Source organism: Hypanus sabinus, chromosome 10 (assembly GCF_030144855.1).
Source record: "Hypanus sabinus isolate sHypSab1 chromosome 10, sHypSab1.hap1, whole genome shotgun sequence".
Classification (NCBI taxonomy): domain Eukaryota; kingdom Metazoa; phylum Chordata; class Chondrichthyes; order Myliobatiformes; family Dasyatidae; genus Hypanus; species Hypanus sabinus.
Genome location: NC_082715.1, coordinates 95,959,787 through 95,965,786, shown reverse-complemented (window position 1 = coordinate 95,965,786; position 6,000 = coordinate 95,959,787).

Below are 6,000 nucleotides of genomic sequence, written 5' to 3'. Positions count from 1 at the left end.
TCAAGTTCATTGATGACACGACCACGATGGGTCTCATCAGCAAGAACGACGAGGCAGCCTACAGAGAGGAGGTGCAACAGCTAACGGACTGGTGCAGAGCCAACAACTTGTCTCTGAATGTGAACAAAACAAAAGAGATGGTTGTTGACTTCAGGAGAGCACAGAGTGACCACTCTCTGCTGAACATTGATGGCTCCTCCATTGAGATCATTAAGAGCACCAGATTTTTTGGTGTTCACCAGGCAGAGAATCTTATCTGGTCCCTCAACACCAGCTCCATAGCCAAGAAAACCCAACAGCATCTCTACTTTCTGCAAAGGCTGAGAAAAGCCATCTCCCAGCCCCTATCCTCACCATATTCTACAGAGGATTTATTGAGAGCATCCTGAGCAGCTGCATCACTGCCTGGTTTGGAAATTGCACCATCTCGGATCGCAAGACCCTGCAGCGGATAGCGAGGTCAGCTGAGAAGATCATCGGGGTCTCTCTTACCGTTATTACAGACATTTACACCACACGCTGCACCTGCAAAGCTAACAGTATTGCGAAGGACCCCACACACCCCTCACACAAACTCTTCTCCCTCCTGTCATCTGGGAAAAGGTACCGAAGCATTCGGGCTCTCACGACAAGACCATGCAACAGTTTCTTCCCCCAAGCCATCAGACTCCTCAATACCCGGAGTCTAGACTGACATCTACATCATTTATTATTATATTGTAATTTGTCCTCTACTGTGCCTATTGTCTTGTTTATTAATTGTAGTACTGCCCTGCACTATGTAGTCCTGTGCAGGTCTGTAGTCTAATGCAGTTTTTTATGTTGTTTTACGTAATCTAGTGTAGCCTTGTGCTGTCTCATATAGTCTAGTGTAGTTTTGTGTTGTTTCATGTAGCACCAGGGTCCTGGAGGAAAGTTGTTACATTTTTACTGTGTACTGTACCAGCAGTCTATGGTCGAAATGACAATAAACTTGACTTGATTTGACTTCTCTGTGAACTTGTCTCAGTGCTACTGGGAAAATCACCTTTAATGTATTTAATACAATATTCAAAAAATACTCCCCATTGGGGACACCTTATATCAGGAACAGTTCATACATTTCAGCAAGATGTACACTTTGTTTTATTTAAAGTTAAATAAAGATGTCTTAAGTTGTGAATTTTTGATCCAGTTTCTATCAGCCAGAAAGGTATGTTGAGCAGCTCGATGCAAGTGAAATATGATGTGGAGTCACTTGTAAAAACAATTGCCCAGTTCAACTTTATGAAGGCATGAGGAAATCAAACACCTGAAAATGTACGCAAAATTCCATTATGAATAATTTACATATGAAAAAGGATCAACTGGGTCCAGCTTCCAGGCAATTATGTATGACTAACTCAGAGGTCTCATGTGACCCAACTCTCCTTTCATATCTCCCTCAAAATTCATGTGGCGCTTGAGTTGAAAAACAATACCAATGTATCATCTTTTTTGCTGCTACTATTGGACAGAAGATGCAGAAGCTTGAAGTTTCACACCAGCAGGTTCAAGTACATCTACTTCTCTTTAATTATTCTCTTCTTGAACCAACTACCAAAATCCTATTCACCATTACAGTTTAGCAATACTACGACCACTCTGTTCACTTTGAACTAAAATGGTCCCTTTTTAAAAAAACTTCACTGCAGATTGTATAGATCAATAGGCACTTGCAACCAATTTACCAATTCCTCCAAATGTTAACAAATTCAGCAACCTGCCATGACATTTGCATGTGTGGCTGAGCAGTGATAGGAATTCAGCAACAAGTGCTGGGAGTTTGTACATTCACAGACAGCTTAAATATGTACTGTATATGAGCAGCCACTTTCTCACACAAATGGAAGTAATTGGAGTTCAGTGAAAGAGCTGAAGTTCAGCAGAGCTAATCACCCGAATCTCCAAACCTTTCATCCTCCCAGTTTAACAGTAGAGAATAACTGCAAAGGATATTAACCCTTTCAGTTCAACCTGACCTGGCTACTTGATTAGCTTATAATTAGATGTTCCTTCATCTAAAATCATTTGTTTCTTTTCTTGCATGCATTCAGGCAGAGACGAGACTTTTTATAATCTGAATCAAACTCATAATTATATTATCATCTTTATTCTCAGGGCGTACTTTACACCTAAACCATACTAGAACTGGTCATGGGTTAAAGGGAAATGTGAAATGTTTAAGTGAAATATTAGGGGAAACTTCTTCACCAAGAGGGAGGTGAAAATGTGGAATGAGCTGCCAGCAGAAGTGGTGGATGTAGGTTTGATTTCAACATTTAAGATAAGTCTGGGTAAGTTCATGAATGAGAGGATTATGGAGGACTATGGACCATGTGCAGTCAATGGGACTAGGGAGAATAATAGTACAGCACAGATGAAGTGGGCCAAAGGGCCTGTTTATTTGCTGTCATAGTTTATGGCTCTATGTTGTACTCTAAGCTCTAGCTGGATTGATACTGAAATATCTAAATGGCCTCTAACCTTTATTTTTTTCAATTTAAATCTGAATTAATTCCATTTTCATTTCTAGTCATGTTCTAGTATTCATAAATTGCAACTAGTATTATTGCTAATTGTCACATACATACCATATATTGGCCCTCAGTTACCTCATCTGTTGTCTTTGCACTCCTTCCAGCCAGAAGGTGGGAAAGTAGCCTTAGGTCCCACACCACCAGCTCAAGAAGAGCATCCATCAGGCTCCTGAACCAGGGTAGGTAACTTCACTCAGTTCAGCACAAATGGATTACTGAATACAATCCACTTACTTCCTTTCAAGGACTCTACAACCCATGTTCTCAATATTATTTATGTATGTATGTATTTATTTATTTATTAGTAGTAGTAGTGTATGTATTTGCACAGTTTATCTTCCTTTGCACATTGGTTGCTTGTCAGTCTATATTTATGCAATTCTATTTGCTTTCTTTGTTTTACTGTGAATGCCTGCAAGACAATGAATCTTGAGGTGATATATGGTGACGTGTAAGTATTTTGATAATAAATTTACTTCAAACTTTTATTTTTACTTGCCCAAAGTTTTGATTTCAAAATTAGTGCCTTTATTTTTCAATGTCAAAGTTGTGTTTATTGTCATATGCAGAAACACACACAGACATACAGGTACAACGAAAAACCTACATGCATCACTGGCACATAGCATCTTATAAGCAACATTCACAAAAAAACATACTAAACTCTAGTGATTAGCGTTGTGTCAGTGGGTTCAAGAATTGAATGGTTGAAGGGAAGGTATGGGACTTCAGGCTTCTGAACCTCCTATCCTACAGCACAGCCTCCAGTGGTGGAGATCTTTGGGGAGTGGTGTTGCATTCTTACATGAATCGATAGAAAAATGTAATGTACACAAGCAGCCCAACCAGCTGCCACTTGTCTTCACTAAGTTCAAATCGCCATTTAATTGCATGATCCTGTATTCCCTGCCAACCTACTGTTCCTGATGTCTTTTTCCTTATTCTCTGCAATACGTGCCCCTCACTCAGAAATTTTGAGTTCTATGCAGCAACCCCACACCAATTCCTTTACTTCATGATAACTACCCCGGGTCTGATTCTCCATTAGCCTTCCTCCAAAAGAAAATTCTAAAGGCGTTCTAAAAGCCTTCCCATCCCCACTAAGCCCCCATGGCCTTTATCAGTTAGGGTCACTCTTTCTAATCCAGTTCTGGTGATGATGTTTGTTGCTGTTCCGTCTTTTAAAGGAAGGATAATATAACAAGAAATTACTCTGAAATGCAGCAATAGGGGATGAAGTCAGCAGCAAGTCAGTTAGGAAGAACCACGTGTTATCATTTGCTTCCTTCTATAATCACTTCCAGGAACATAAATCTCACTTATACATGTTTTAAAATGTTATCCATTGCCATCTGCAACAGGAATTGCAAGGCATCTGATTGTAAGACCCTGCAAAGGATCTTGAAGATTGCTGAGAGGATCATTGGCATTTCTCTTCCAACCATCCGAGAAATTTATCAGGGGCACGGCACAGGCAGAGCCCTGAACATTTTCAAGGTTCCCTCCGATCCATCCCACAATCCCTTTAACTCCCTACCATCAGGAGGTACCTTAGCATCAGAACAATGATTTTTGGGATGGGAAACCGCTTCTTCCCCCAGGGAGCCTAATGATCTCCCTGCCACCACTCAGATCTCATCACTTATGAAGCACTAATAGCATTATACTGTGTACTTTTTAACTTGTGTTATAAATGTACTGTATGCTAATTGTCAGACTTCTGGAGTACATTTTGTTATACGTGGACAAGTGAAGAGCATTTTAACTGCTTGCATCACCACCCAGTTTGGAGGGGCCACTGCACAGGGTCGGAAAAAGCTGCAGAAAGTTGTAAGCTCTGCCAGCTCCATCATGGGGACTAGCCTCCCCAGCATTGTGGACACCTTCAAAAGGTAATGTCTCTAGAAGGGGGCATCGATTATTAAGGACCTCCATAACTCAGAACATGCTCTTTTCTCATTGCTACAACTAAGGAGGAAGCATAGCAGCCTGAAGATACAGAGTCAATATTTCAGGAACAGCTTCCCCTCTGCTATCATTTCTAAATGGACAATAAACCCAAGAACACTATTGCACATATACAATACCAGTGATATTAAAACTGATTCTGACTCTGATGTTAATTTCATTGTGGTAATAGTACTTCCAGTGTGGCGTGTGAGTTAAATGTACTGTGTTGTGCTCCTTGGTCTGGAAAAACATTGTTTCATTTGGCGATATATATTATACAGATGAAAGCTGAACTTGAACTTGATCTCCTGGGTAATGATTTGACCTTTGCATTGTGCAAACCTGGGAGAGGATTACAAACAGTAACTGAGTATTGAAGGAGCATTAAGAAACTGACATGTCTTTTGACTTACAGATTCAGATAAAAAATAATACTTAGTGGATTTTTTTTTTCATAAGAACAAGTATGAAGATATCAGGTCAACAGCAGATGAGGCCTGCAGTTAACAATCAGCCCGATAATGATCTAATAACTTGATTGCCTCTCCCCACAATTTTACCATAGCAGTTAACATTCCTTCTCTGCACAAACATAACCCTTGATTTGGTTTTATGAGTATGCTCCCATAACCCTTGGTTTCTCATGGATTGAAAACTGATTATGTTGAAAGAATGCAGGTTGGATTTAAAGCAATCCTTGTTACCATGTGCCCTGAAAGTAATTCAGTGTGTTAATTCAATCCAATGCGCTAAAGGACAATGTTTAAATGGAAACGAATTTTTATACCTCTCAGGTATACATAAGGAACATATTTTTTAGATACAAGCAGCAACATTGTGGAATGTCACTTAACCAGAATAATGCTTTGATCAAATGTTGACCCAATGTCCATGCTTAGCTTTCAGAAACTTTGAATTTCCAGAAGCATTCCTCTTTAGATTTCCAAGTATGTCAATTTCTTTTTGTCACATGGAAAGCTAGATAGGATACAGAAGTATTTATAAAACACAAACATATGCAAAAAGGGGATATGGTATGTTACTCACAGCCTCAAATATATTTGGTCAAATGTGGATAATCGTCAAAATTAACATATCACAATAAAAGTCTGAATTATGGCCTATCTGCTGAAGTTAGGTCTTCATCTTGAAACGTCAGTGTTTCTTTTTATTTTTCTATGTGCTGCCTGATATGCTATTTACAACAATTTATCTTTATTTCAGAAGTCCAGCATATACAGGATTTTGCTTCTGTGTGACTGACCAATAGCTACTCATAAAAATAGTTACCAACAGAAGGCAATAAAACAAATCTCTGATATGTATATTCTACCTAAATTGGGCCAGCTTGCAAGGAGTACCTAACCAATGGCTTCACCAAATCCAAGTGGAGCCTTCATCAGAATGCCCTCTCATTCAGTTATTTCAGATTTTCATTTTGTGATTCTCAAAAAAATATTCCAAGGCCATCCAAGGTTTGAATTAGAATAGC